General features: G+C 33.2%; 1 protein-coding gene across 2 annotated transcripts in view; it reads left to right on the plus strand.

Moving 5' to 3' along the window:
• Positions 1 to 14,848, plus strand: part of LOC116421573 (centrosomal protein of 128 kDa-like) — a 95,262-nt gene that overhangs the window by 619 nt on the left and 79,795 nt on the right. The gene's annotated exons all lie outside the window — the stretch shown is intronic.

Raw genomic sequence — 14,848 nt, forward strand, 5'->3', positions numbered from 1 at the left:
TATCTGCTCATCAGTGTCCAAGAATGATGAGACATGTATATTTAATGACACATCCTATGAAGTTTCCAAAAATGTCATATCTTTACAATTGTTTCTTGAATTTGAATGTTATACCTCTGTAATCACTAATCTTACCAAAAAACCCTAATAGAAGTGATCAGTAAGATGAATAAAGGAGATATTGAAGAGTTCTCTCAAATCTCTTTCATTTTACTCTGGTATCTCTAGCAAAAGGGCATCTCAAGTGCCACTGTTTATTAATGGAAACATAATAGCCTACCCTCACGTGATAAAATCAATCCAAACAATGTCATGCTGTGGATCAAGAACTTAAAGTCATTTAAGTCCTTCACATTCCTGAAGTCAGCCAGTACATTTGGAGAGAGGGTTGTATAATGGTCCATTCATGCTGAACAATGACTGATGAGATTGTTAAGAAACAAATCCTGGATCAGATGAATAGAATCAAATTGAGTGTAGAGCTAAGAGAAAAATGCCAAAATTTGTCACATGATTGTTTTAGTGATAATTGTCATGTGTGTGTGTGTGTGTGTGTGTGTACTAAAGCAGAAGAGTATAGTTTTGTTTAACTAGAAATAATAGCTATTTAATGTTTCCCCTTTCATAAAATATTATTTTAAATATCTTCAATCAGATAAAGGAAAGCCAAGAACCCCATAGCATTCCACTCTGGTGCCTAGAGAAATATAGAACATACCTGATTCTTGCCACTCTTAAAATTAACAGGAGTAATTTATATTGTTATGAATAAATAACACAGACTTATTTATATCAGCATTGTGTAGCATAAAAAGTGTTCAATGTTTTGAGGAGTATTCTGGATGGTTTAAAGCTAGCCCTTGGAATAGCATCACTTATCTTTTCAAATACTTACATTCTCAGAATAGGAGCCAAGTTGGATCCAAGTATCTCATCTAATTTTATAGCCTATATACTACACTCAGATGTTCAGAACCCTTGCTTGCAATTTATTTTGCAATGTCCATTAAGTGGAACAAATTCTTACTTAGTGTTATAGAGCCTTAGTACATTGGACACATAATCCATGGGCATTCATAAAGGTGTAGTATTTAGGATGTTGTCTAACAAACTAGCAGCCTTAAATGCAGGCACTTGATGTTACTCTCTTTAAGAAACTCTCAGGTATTAAAGAACCTAACAGATTTAAAGGTGTTAAGGACCCTAATTCCTCTTCCTCCCCCAAAGTGGTTATATAGCTTATCATTATGACAGATTTAAAAAATAGAAGCCTTCTAGTCTTTAGGTTTTTCTTGGGAAGGTTTGTTGTTGTTACTTTGGACCAAACTTGTATTTTCATTGGTATTTTGTTTTGTCCAGTTGTTTAATCGAGTACAACTCTTCATGATCCCAGGAATATAACGTGTCAGGTCTTTCTATCCTCCACCATCTCCTACTTTCATTGATAAAGGGGGAGATTGCTTTTTTTCAATGTAGTTAATCCCCTGTTTTGCAAACTAAAATCTTAGAGGTAAGATGATTCATAGGGTCTTGAGTTATGTCATCTGTGTTTAGATGTAAATATTAATATTGATAACCTTTCAAGAATTGTATTGAATAATCTCATAAATTGGATAGAGATATACATTTTGGAAAACAGTGTAACAAATATGCTTGATTGTGTATTTTTGTTACAAAAATTTTTGTAAATTTTACCTTTTTCAATGGAGTAGAAAGGGTAAATGAGAGAAAAGGTAGATTTTTTTTTCATTGAAAAAATAAGTCTTTAAAAAGTATAGAATTATAGATTAGGGGTTAAGAACTTTGAGATTTTAGTTCTGTTTTTGCTACTGACTCACAGGATAATCTTGGGTCAGTTGATTAATTTTGCTATATTTACTTTCTCATCTGTATACAGAAAATCATAAAACTGCCCTGCTGAAGTGTTTAGTATAGATTAGATTATCCCAAAAGCCTTAGCTAAATACTTTATTGTAATTTACAAGTTGGCAAACTTCTATTCATCCATACTAAAGATGACTTCATTCATCCATTGTTATTTTTTTTAATCATAATTGATAATAGACTTCCTTTTTAGAGTCATTCTTGCGTTAAGATCCTTCAAGCCTACTTTTTAATCCAAAAGAAAAGATTGCTATTTAATGAAATTTTCCCATCATTTTCTTCTCCCAGAATATATCATCTGTGAACTCGAGCAATGTTTTTGTCCAGGAAAAAAAAAATTTAATCAAATCTTTTTATACTTCTCTGACAATATTTATGTTAAGAAGATGCCTCACCACCATCACCATTTTTGTGTCATGACCTAAAAACACACACACACACACACACACACCCCTGTATGTATGTATTCTTTAAAATTTCTCCTTTAAACATAACTGGTATTTAAAATGAAATTTCATAGCAAAGGAAAAGACTGTTAAGTGAATTTACTAGTTAAAAACTAATCTCCAGTCAACACTTGAAAACCTGAAAAAAGGAACAAATATTGAAAAGAAAAAGTTTATCAGTCTCTAGAGGCTTCATAAAGAATAGAGGCAAACAACACACGACAGAGTGATTTTACAGTGCTGCCTATAATTATAAGAATTCTTCATTGAAGCCTAGTATCATCTGCTTCTTTTTGTGACATTCATTTACAGTTATAATGTGTATCTATTCTTCTTGGAATCTTACTGCCTTTCATTATAAATGTGTGGTGTGGCATCAGAATTTCATTTGAATAAGAATTTTAGATATGTAAAACCCAGCAAATCCCTACTTTAACCTACTTTAGATCAAACCAAGCATGTAGCATAGGCATGAAAGGTGATTCATTCTGCCTAAATTTATTACAAATGCAAATAAACCATCTGAATATTTTTATTGTACACAGAATATGTTGTTTTTAAAACAACTTTCGTCTAGAGTTTTCTTTCCCCCATCTCTCTATTTTCCCCCAAGTTGCTTTGCAAAATACATACATGGAAAAAGCAGCCAGAAAGTCCAGCATCATATTTAAGTGGTGAAAAACATCAACATGCTCATTGCTGACAGTCATTAAATACAGGGTGTCTGCAAAACACATTCAATTTTTTGACAAAAAGGTTTGTCTTTTCTTTTATGCCAATATGGCTGTCTATTCCAGAGTTGTTTGAAGTAGGAATATGACTTTATGGTTATGAACACATTTTTCCCTTGCTCATTTTCCTTTTGGATTAGTCCCTTTTGCTAGCTTTGGCCTAAATCATTTGCTACTCCATTCTGAAAATTTGACCGGTAAAAAAGGCCACATCCGAGTCCTGAGGGTTTCCATTTTAATAAAAAACCTAAACTTGGCTTTTCAGAAACATTTTGCAGAAGGGAATATTTTTCTTTGGGCAACTATTACATCCAGCATGATAAAGGAGGGAGTATGTGTGAGGCATGATTCTTAAGCAATGAAACGGATTGATTTCACAAAGCACAACATGAAAAGAAACCAGTCTCATTGCCTTGTAGTCACAAGGAGCAGGAAAACATTTCAGGTTGGGACCCATAATTTAAATGCTATATGGTTGCTTCTGCATTTTTTTTCTCTTCATTTTAATTTTGCTACTATTTTCATTAGAAATGGATAAAGAATGCTTTATAACGGAGCAAAATAAAGGTTATATTTTATATCCTAGTGGTTTTAAAAATCATTCCAGAAGCTAGTTTTTCCTTCAAGTACTTTTTTTTTTTTTGGACTGGCTGATGAATGATATAAATTGTATTTCCTTTTTAAAGATTTTGTCTTTAAAGAAAGTTGAGTCTCACATTTGCAAATTTTCTTAGTTAGATTATTTAGATTTATTATTGTTACACACATTAGAAATGGGGGTGGATTTCATTTATACTTTATTTGATTTAAGCCCCATGATGGTGGAGTTAATTAATCTATAATTCCATAGGCATTTATTAAGGGTCTATTCTGTGATAAGAAATGGACTTAGTAGTGGGGAAACAGAAAGATGGAATACATTTTCTTGGAGGAGACAACAGTACAAATATAGTTATGTATAAAACAAACAAACAAACAAAACAGTGATTTTGGAGGAGGGAGCAGTAGCAGCTATGGAAATTAGGAAAGATTTCATATAGAAAACTGTGCTTGTCTTGAAGGTCCAACTAGAAGCTCTGAAAGATGGACATGAAGAGGGAATCATTCCAAACAAGGTGGCAACCAGTATAAATGGAATGCAGTATATGGGGGGGGGAAGGGGGAGGGAGGAGGGAGGAAGCCCATTCCCTATAGGGAAAAAGGTATATTTGGAAAGGCACCAGAATTATAGGCTGTTATGATTTTTTGGCTAGTAGTTCAGATCTTAATGTAGAAGTATTTTAATAGAGAGAAGTTTGCAAAAGGGAAATCCAGGCCAGATTCACATAAACCTAAGCAAGAGAACTCACTAGGGAGAATCAATGATGTGGGTAAATGAATTGGACTAACATTGTTCAACTGAATAATTCTGCTACTGCAATGGAACTGTATTTCCTGGTATATAGGCAATTACCATAAGCTAAGAATAGCCCCAAAGCAATTGCAAAGCCATTGTTTTTTGGTTTTTAAGGACTCAGGATTGTCAAGCTATTAAGTACCCCTAACTAGTATTCTGAAGACCCATCAGATTCTGGGGGTTCATGGGACAATGAACTGATATCAAGGTTGGACCCACTCTAAATAAAAGCTTCTTAAACTGTGGATCACAACCTAATATGGGGCAATATAACTAAATGTGGAGGTCACAAAATTATGATTTGTTATCAATAAATGCTCCATTTGTATACCTATTTTACATATATACTCAGAGCCACATAAAAATTTTTCAGGTTGGGGCAGCTAGGTGGTGCAATGGATAGAGCACCAGCCCTGAAATCAGGAGGACCTGAGTTCAAATCTGGCTTCAGACACTTAACACTTCCTGGCTGTGTGACCCTGGGCAAATCACTTAACCCCAATTGCCTCAGTAAAAAAAAAAAAAAAAAAAAAAAAAAAAAATCAGGTGAAAAAAGGTTATAAGTGGAAAAAAGTTGAAAAAGTCCTTCTCTAAATGAAGATATGAGAGGAATGGAATCCTGTTTTAGTTTTAGATCCAAAGGAATTTGAACTTAAATAGAAAGTTCAGGAACTCCTTCAGACATTCTTATTTACTGAGTCTTTTTAGAAACCCCTACACTGAGTAGTTTGTAATGCCAAAAGTGAAAACTTTCTTTACGGGTTCATTCAAGTATTAGCAGATTCTCTAAAGTGAGTCACAAATATTCCCTACTACACTGGTGCAGATTTTTCTCTCTGATTATGGTCACAGAAGTCTTAGGCATCTAGAGTAATACTATGAAGAAAGAGGAGGAGGAGAATGAATATAACAAGATTGTGTTTCCAGATCCACATGGTTGCTTGAGACTGAGACTGTTGATTCAGGAAAACAAAATAAGAGAAGAATGGCCTTTTGGAGAATGTGGGAGAATAAGGGGATAACAGAATGTCAGCTATCAAGGCTAAATAACATAGTGTCTTACTAAAATTTCCATTTTAGAAAGATGAAGAAGCTTACCAAGCCTTAAATTTGGTATAAGATCTCCAGTAAGTGAAGGAACTTCAGCAATCTATAGCAGGGTCAAGCAGGGTCTCAACCAATTAGATTTTCACACCTCAATTTATTACTACATCAAGAGTCCTCAGGAGAACAAGGAACTAAACATAATAAAATGCATTTCACTTGAAGTTTTAGTGATCATTAAATTTTATTACTCTTTTTACCTGAAATTTGCAACTTAATTTTAAACCAAAATTTATTGCAAAATAAAACTTTAAAATAGAAATCCTGAAAATAGAGTATCCTTCTGCTTAAAAATATTCAAGTTGACTAACCGAATTATTTTTCTAAGACACAGAAAAATATAGAAATGTGATTATTTTTTTTTCCTCTCCAAAATAAGAAGCAACACATTTCTGGACTCAGTATTCTTGTGTATTTTCTTATTATAGAAGCATTTATTAAAAGTCTTCTATGGTCCCAGATCTAAAAGTTTCTTTAAAAAGTTAATGTTTATTGCTTAGGATATTTTAAAACATTTTTCTTTATTAATTAGATTGATTTCAAAATGTTCAGTTGTAGCCAATGACAGAAAGCTCATTTGTAACTTTGGTAGGGGTAGGCCATAATTTTGCAAAGCAAGCAACTAAAATGCTCATGATCTTTGTCTTCGAGATTGCAACAATAAAGCATGATCCCAAGGAGGTCTTTGACAAAAAGATGATCAAAATATTTTTAGTAGCACTTCTTATGGTAGCAAAAATCTAAAAACAAGATGTCCACTGCCTGCAAAAAGACAAAATAAAATGTGTCATGTGAATATAATGGACTATTACTGTGCTGCAAAAAGGTTTTATATTAAGAATTATATAAGACTTCAATGAATTGCTGCAAATGGAATTAAACATGTCTAAAAAAATAATATATACAAAGTTCATAGAAGAGTGTTTATGGAACAAACAATAACCAAAAAACAATATGATGAATTTAATGTAGAAATCAGAGGGCATGGATGTGATACTTTGCATATAAAATCATGTTTTGTGGGATTTTTTTGGATATGTTATTTTTTAAAATTTATAATTCTTTTTCAAAATTCTTTATTTTTAGGTATCACTCACTGGTGAGAGAAACAATTCATTTGCATCCCTGCTCTATTCTAATCAGTATTAATAAATTTGATAGAATCATATCAAAGTTTTATATAGATTTCCCCAGTTCTGTGAGCTGCAGATTCTGAATTCATTTGCTTAATAATTATGGGAAGTTAACTAAAGGCCTTCATCCTTGTTTTGCCTTGTCATTGTGGTCAAGCCCAGTGTAGCAGAGATGGCAATTACATGGAAAGTTCCCCAAAATATTTTTGTACCTCTGGACCAATCACTTGTCCATAGGAGCAAGTGACCATCTTATGACTATTGATTATCTTATGACTATTAAGGTCACTGACAAGTTTCACCTAAGTTGTGATCCTGCTGATATTCATATTTTGGCCTATTTATTATATGTTAAGGAATGAAATCACTGTTATATTTACATAACTGTAATCCTATGAAAAGTATAGCCCTAACAGGAGGTGGCATCTCAGATCATGATGAAGAACTGAGGTCTACTTTATTAGAGGGGACTATGGACCTTTCAGTAAAGTGTCATTGACTCACAGTTCTGCCTCAGTCTCTTATTGTAAGTGGGATAATTTTAATCCCCACAATGGGGAGCAAATAGGACAGATTTAATATTGTAAATTTAATATTGCTCAGATTATTTGGTTTCCTTCTGTTCTATTCATATTTAATAGTTTTCTTGCTTTTTAAAAAAATTTTCCCCCCTATTAATACTTCCTATCTCTTCTTCTCCAAGAAAAAAAGTCCTTTCATGATAAATTAGCATTGACACACACACAAATCAATGTATTGATTATCTGAAAATGTTTGTCACCTCTATATCTGACAGTAGATAATGTGATCTGAAATAATCTCTTTCAAATCATGGTTAGTCACAGCACTGATCATAATTTTTAAGCCCTTTATTTTTTTTCCTTTTCAATGTTTTATTCACTGTATAATTTATACCCCTACTTCTGTTCAGTTGCCTCTGAAGCAGTTCAAACAAAAGTTGCTCTAGCTTTCATCATGATAAATGGATCAGGGGACTAAAACTGTGAGCCTGAAGTCAGGAAGATCTCAGGTCAAATCTGACCTCACTAGGTAACTTCTGCTTTAATCCATTAGAGAAAGTAATGACAAAGGTATACAGTATCTTTCCTAAGAAAACCCCATGGGCAGAATTGGTTATTGGCCATTGGTACACAGGGTCAGACTTTACTGAAAGACCAAACAACCATCACAACAATTTCTGTTTATATGGGTTTGTAAAGGGCAGGAACTCTGGAGAAATATACTTAAGGCTCAGTATGATTGATTTAATCCTAAAACAAGGTGTTAACTCAGTGGAATTGATAAAATAATGGTTATCTAGTTTAGCATGTGAATTCTCTAGTTCAGTATGATTGATTTAATCCTAGAACAAGGTGTTAATTCAGTGGAATTGATAAGACAATGGCTATCTAGTTTTACATATACTTAGTATTTAGCATAGTGATGTAATAGTTCTACAATTGATGTAATTGTAATAGAGTATTTAAACTGAGGACAAGTCAGCCACAGAGATTCCATCTTTGATCAGCCTTGAAGTGGCTCTCCTGCCTCCTGCATTCCTCCACTGAAACCAAGATCCATTCCAGAGGACTTACAGAAAGCTGGCCTTGCCCCAAGCAAAGGAGACAGACTGTGAAGGAGACAATAAAGACTTTGGACTTTATCCCTGGCTATTCTCCTGGTGATTATTCTGCTCAGACCAAGGCTAGTCCTGAGACCTCCAGAAAGCTAACCAGAACATTACATGGGTCTTTCCTTTGTTTTTGGTCTTTTTGTGATATATGCCTAGTAGCATTATCACTAAGTCAAAGGTTATGCACCAATACAGATCAGCTCATTTTCTGCAACTTGAATCACAGAGTTGCCTAACTGTGTCAGAGAGAGTGCAAGCATGTGTCAAAAATAGGACTTGAATCCAGTTTTTTTCTGGCTTTGAGACATTTATATTCTGCTGCTTTTCTTCTACATTTAATTAGTTTTCTATGTATCTTTTTTCTTTACAAATCTAAAGCCACTGACTTTTATACTCTTATTTTTATACTTTTTTCTTGCATTTTATTTTCTCCCTTTCTTTTCCAAGGAAGTTGAATTTTCTTTTATTTATGTCGTTCCCTCCCTGACTCTAATCCCCTTGTTATATTCTCTATTCTCCTTCCCTGTCCTTATCTGTTTCCCTCTTGAATTTATTATATTCCTACACGAAGCCCTTTGTGTATTTGTTTGTATTTAGTCCTTCTTTAATCTAATTTAGAAAAAAAGTTTATGAGATGCTTACTTCCTATATCCCTTTTTGCATGTTTTTATACACTGCTTTGTGCCCCATTTTAGTAAGTTCTCCTCTCTACTTTCTGTATTTTCCTTCCTTTTTTATCTTTTAAAACCAGCAAAAACCAAAGCCCTGTATTTGATTCCCTCAAAAATATTAGATTTCTGAAGAAAACTTTGTCTTTTCTCTAGCATTTCTTAAAAAATCAGTCCCTTCCAATTGCCTTTCAAGGTTTCTCTTGCCTTTTGTGTTTGCATTTCAGAGTTTCTCTTCCACTTTTCCTCAAGAATATTTGCATTTGCTCTAGTCTGTTAAAGGTACATTTTCCTTTTATATGATTATATCCAGTTTGTTATTCTTGACTCTAAGCCTTCATCTTTTTTGCCTTTTGAAGAGGCAGCTTTGCTGAGATAGTCAGGGGCACTTAGGTTCACATCTTACCTTAGGAAACTAAATTGATTCTGTATCATTTTATAATCAGTTCTGTCTGTAATTGATCATGTTCTGTATTACTGCCCTCTAAGTTTGTTTAAAGCTATTATTAAAAAGAAAAACTGTTATCTGCCATGCTTCTAACTTATAGGAGAATTGTAGGACATCTGTTTATCTTTCAAGTCCTAAAAAAAATGACCTGGTCTATTTCTACAAGATATATTGTCCGTCCTTGCTGATCTCCCTCCTAGGAGCCAAGGAGTCTACTATCTATGGTCCATTAGCAATAGCTTCGGGATGCAGATGGGTCTCATAAATCAATTATAAGGAATCATAATCATAAGGAATCAATAAATTCCTTAGTGACAGAGATGGGTGGTTTCTGGTCCCTGCTTAAGTATCCTGCTTTTCTTGATGTAACTAGTCCTGTAGTCTCCATTATCATGATATTAGTAGTCCTGTAACCATTTGCATTGTTTTCCCTAACAGTTCTGTTCTTTATTGCTATGCTTATTAAAAAGGAGCCTCCTCTGTATCTTTGGTCTAGGAGTAGTTATTTGACCTACTTTGTAACAGCTTCATGCTTTGCCAATTAATTGATAAAACTAGGAATTTCCTATCACAGTTTACCTTTATTAAATCCAATTGAAGCATACTTCTTATCCAAATTGGCTATGGTAGGTAACCCATAGCAAGTGATATATCTTCTCAGTGCTAATCTGTGCTGGTAGAGAGCTTCCACATCTGAGAGTCATCTAAAGCAATGAATATGGTGTCAGTTTTCATTTCTGGCTTATTTCAAGATTTTCTTAATGAATTCTAAAATTTCTGCTATAATTAAATGTAATTATAATCATATGATCATGATTGTGATTGTTTGCTACTTGAACTCTAACTACTGGAAGTATTTTTTCCCCCTGACTTGGCAGTTTCTGCTTTTGCCTATGACACATCTGACCACTTTCACTTTGGAGTTCTTGCAGGATATGATCAGGGGACTCTATTTTTATTTGCGCTCTAGTCCTAATACATTTGAAGAGATTTTTTTCCCTATAATTTATTGAATTTAGTGTCCAGGGTTTTTGTTTAGTAATGATTTTCAGAGAATATGATGGTTCTTAAATTATCTTTCATCAACCGATTTTTAAGATCATTTTTTGTTAGATATATTTACTTTACTTCCATTTTAAAAATATTTTTGACTTTGTTATCCAACCTTTTTTTATTGTCTCCTGATATTACTGAGTTTTTATTTCTCCATTCTGACTTGTAAAGAGTACTTTTATTAGGTAAAGTCTCACACTTTTCCTTTTACGCTATGTATTCTCTTTTCAATTTTTTCCTTCCAAATTCTTTTCATTTATAATTTCATTTTCAAAAAAATCCTTTGCTTGATTTCTTGTCACCACTCTTGTTTTTTGACCAAATCATTTTACTGCCTCAGTGGGTCTCTTTATAGATATGATGGAGAGATTCTAGGTTTTCTACTTAAGGCTTCTCTTAATTCATTGTGTTTGGTGTTATCTTTTGTTTACTCATATTTTCATCTTCAGTTCTTGCATTGGGATTTTATGTTCTAATCTGCCCCTCTGGTACTTTTAAATAAGTTGAGTGGGATCTGTTTGGTCTTGCTATTTCCCCTCATCATCAAGTGTTGAATTGGCTTCAGATCCATTGGTCATAATTTGTGCTTACTTCATTAATATATGTTCCCTTTACCAATCTCTGCCAACCTCAGGCTATCATTTTATACATTATGGACCAGATGGAAGAGTTTACATCTGTTTCTTTATCATTGGTCTTTCTGTGGGCTTTTCCTCCATTTCCTGGAATATACATACATACATACAAACACACATATATTTTATTTATATATGTATTTATATATATATATGTATATATATATATATCTTTTAAGGAATAAGTATATTCAAAAAATGAATCCACATATTAATTGTGTCTGAAAATGTAAAATCTTTATCTGAAGAGATTCACATTTAGAACATTACCTCTCTATCAGGAAGCAAGAAGGATTGTGCTTCATCCTAAGTCTTCTTGAGTCATTACATTAATCATAGTTCTTAAATCTTTCACAGATGTTTCCCTTCAATGTAGCGGTCATTGTGCAGATTATTCTCCTTCTTTTGCACATATCATACAAGTGCTCCCACAATTCTACCCTTGTGGTATAAGCCTAGTAGTGGTTTCATTGTGATATCAACGCTCAGGTGCATTAATGACTTTTTTGGTATAGTTCCAAATTTCTTTTCAGAACATCTGGAACAATATACAGCTCCATCAGTAATGAAATAATATCCCAGCCTGATCCCAGCCCTTCCAACAATTGTCATTTTTCTTTTCAGTCATTTTTGGCAATCTAATGGATATTATGTTACATAAAACCTAAGAATTGTTTTTTCAATTGTATTTCTTTTATTGGTGATTTGGAGTAAACATACACACACACACACACACACACACATATATATATATATGTATATATATATATTTTCCCCCTGAGGCAATTGGGGTTAAATGACTTGTCTGGGGTCACACAGGCAGGAAGTATTAAGTGTCTGAGGCCAGATTTGAACTCAGCTCCTCCTGACTTCAGAGCTGGTGCTCTATCCATTATACCAATTAGCTACCCCTGGAGTATTTTTTTAATAACAATAATTTGGATCAATAATTTATGTCAATAGTTTGAATTTTTTTTTTTTTTAGTTTTTAAACTACTCATATTCTTTGAACATTTATCTATTGGGAGATAGCTCTCATTCCTACTAATCTTTTCCCTTTATGGTTATCTTTCAGACTTTTCTCACACAGATTTGTTGGATACATTTTTTTCCCCTCTCAGTTAATTAGTAACATTCAAATTTTGCTTATATTGATTTTGTTTGTATAATAACTTTTCCATTTTATATAGTAAAAATTGCCCATTCATCTTATATAATCTATGTCCCTTATTTGTAATATATATGCATATTTTTTCTTGAATCTCTGATTTCTTTCTGATGTGACCTTTTATGTCTAGATTAATTAACCATTTAGAGATTATTATGTTAAATAATTTGAATTATTTTGCTAGTCTCACCCTAATTTCTGCTAATTGCTTTCTAGTTTTCCCTGAGGCTTTTGTTCAACAGTGATTTTTTTTTTACTCTAGTAGTTCAAGTTTTATGGATTTTTGAACATTATGCTCCCATGTTCATTTGCTTCTCTATGTTCTATACCTGATCTGTTCCAGTAATGGAGTTTTCTGATTTAAGTTAGCACCATATAGTTGTGTGTGTAATTGTTATGTAGTGTAATTTTTTCATTCTATATTGCTTCCCCTTACTTTTGTATTTTTTTAAAATTTCCTTTGACAATAAGAGTTGAGAAAGAGATTAAAGGAATTAGAGTAGGTAATGAGGAAACCAAATTATCACTCTTTGCAGATGATATGATGGTATACTTAGAGAACCCCAGAGATTCTACTAAAAAGAAATAATCCACACCTTTAGCAAAGTTGCAGGATACAAAATAAACCCACATAAATCATCAGCATTTTTATACATTACCAACAAAATCCAACAGCAAGAGCTACAAAGAGAAATTCCATTTAAAATAACTGTCAATAGGATAAAATATTTGGAAATCTATCTGCCAAGGGTAAGTCAGGAACTATATGAGCAAAACTGCAAAACACTTTCTATGCAAATAAAGTCAGATTTAACCAATTGGAAAAATATTAAGTGCTCTTGGATAGGTCGAGCAAATATAATAAAGATGACAATACTACCTAAATTAATCTGTTTATTTAGTGCTATACCAATCAGATTCCCAAGAAACTATTTTAACGACCTAGAAAAAACAACAAAATTTATCTGAAAGAACAAAAGGTCAAGACTTTCAAGGGAACTAATGGAAAAAAAAAATCAAATGAAGGTAGCCTAGATGTACCAGATCTAAACCTATATTATAAGCAGTGGTCACCAAAACCATTTGGGATTGACTAAGAAATAACCTAGTTGATCAATGGAATAGGTTAGATTCAAAGGACAAAACAGCCAATAACTTTAATAATCTAGTGTTTGACAAACCCAAAGACCCCAGATTTTGGGATAAGAATTTACTGTTTGACAAAAACTGCTGGGAAAATTGGAAATTAGTTTGGCAGAAACTAGGCATTGACCCACACTTAACATCATACACCAAGATAAGGTCAAACAAAATGGGTTCATGATCTAGGCATAAAGAATGAGATTATAAATAATTGGAAGAGTATAGGATAGTTTACCTCTCAGACCTGTGGAGGACGAAGGAATTTGTAACCAAAGAAGGACTAGAGATCCTTATTGATCACAAAATAGAAAATTTTGATTATATCAAATTGAAAAGCTTTTGTACAAACAAAACTAATGCAGACAAGATTAGAAGGGAAGCAACAAAAACTGGGAAAACATTTTTACAGTCAAAGCTTCTGATAAAGGCCTCATTTCCAAAATATATAGAGAATTGACTCTAATTTATAAGAAATCAAGCCATTTTCCAATTGATAAATGGTCAAAGGATATGAACAGACAATTTTCAGATTAAGAAATTAAAACTATTTCTAGCCATATGAAAAGATCCTCCAAGTCATTATTAATCAGAGAAATGTAAATCAAGACAACTCTGAGATATCACTACACACCTGTCAGATTGGCTAGGATGACAGGAAAAGATAATGATGAATGTTGGAAGGGATGTGGGGAAACTGGGACACTGATGCATTGTTGGTGGAGTTGTGAATGGATCCAACCATTCTAGAGAGCAATTTGGAACAATGCTCAAAAAGTTATCAAACTGTGCATACCTTTTGACCCAGCACTGTTACTACTGGGCTTATACCCCAAAGAGATACTAAAGAAGGGAAAGGGACCCATATGCGCAAAATGTTTGTGGCAGCTCTCTTTGTAGTGGCTAGAAAGTGGATATTGAATGGATGCCCATCAATTGGAGAATGGTTGAGTAAATTGTGGTATATGAATGTTATGGAATATTATTGTTCTATAAGAAGTGACCAGCAGGATGATTTCAGAAAGGCCTGGAGAAGACTTACATGAATTGATGCGAGTGAAATGAGCAGAACCAAGAGATCATTATACTTCAACAACAATACTATATTATGATCAATTCTGATAGACGTGGCTCTCTTCAACAATGAGATGAACCAAATCAGTTCCATTTGTTCAATAATGAATAGAACCAGTTACACCCAGCAAAAGAACTCTGGTAATTGAATGTGAATCACTACATAGCATTTCCAATCCCTCTGTTTTTGTCCGCTTGCAGTTTTGATTTCCTTCTGAGGTTAATTTTACATTATTTCAAAGTCTGATTCTTCTTGTGCAGCAAAATAACTATGTGGACATGTATACATATATTTAACTTATACTATAACATATTTAACATGTATTGATCTACCT

The sequence above is a fragment of the Sarcophilus harrisii genome, chromosome 2, assembly GCF_902635505.1.
Source record: "Sarcophilus harrisii chromosome 2, mSarHar1.11, whole genome shotgun sequence".
NCBI classification, from domain to species: Eukaryota; Metazoa; Chordata; class Mammalia; order Dasyuromorphia; family Dasyuridae; genus Sarcophilus; species Sarcophilus harrisii.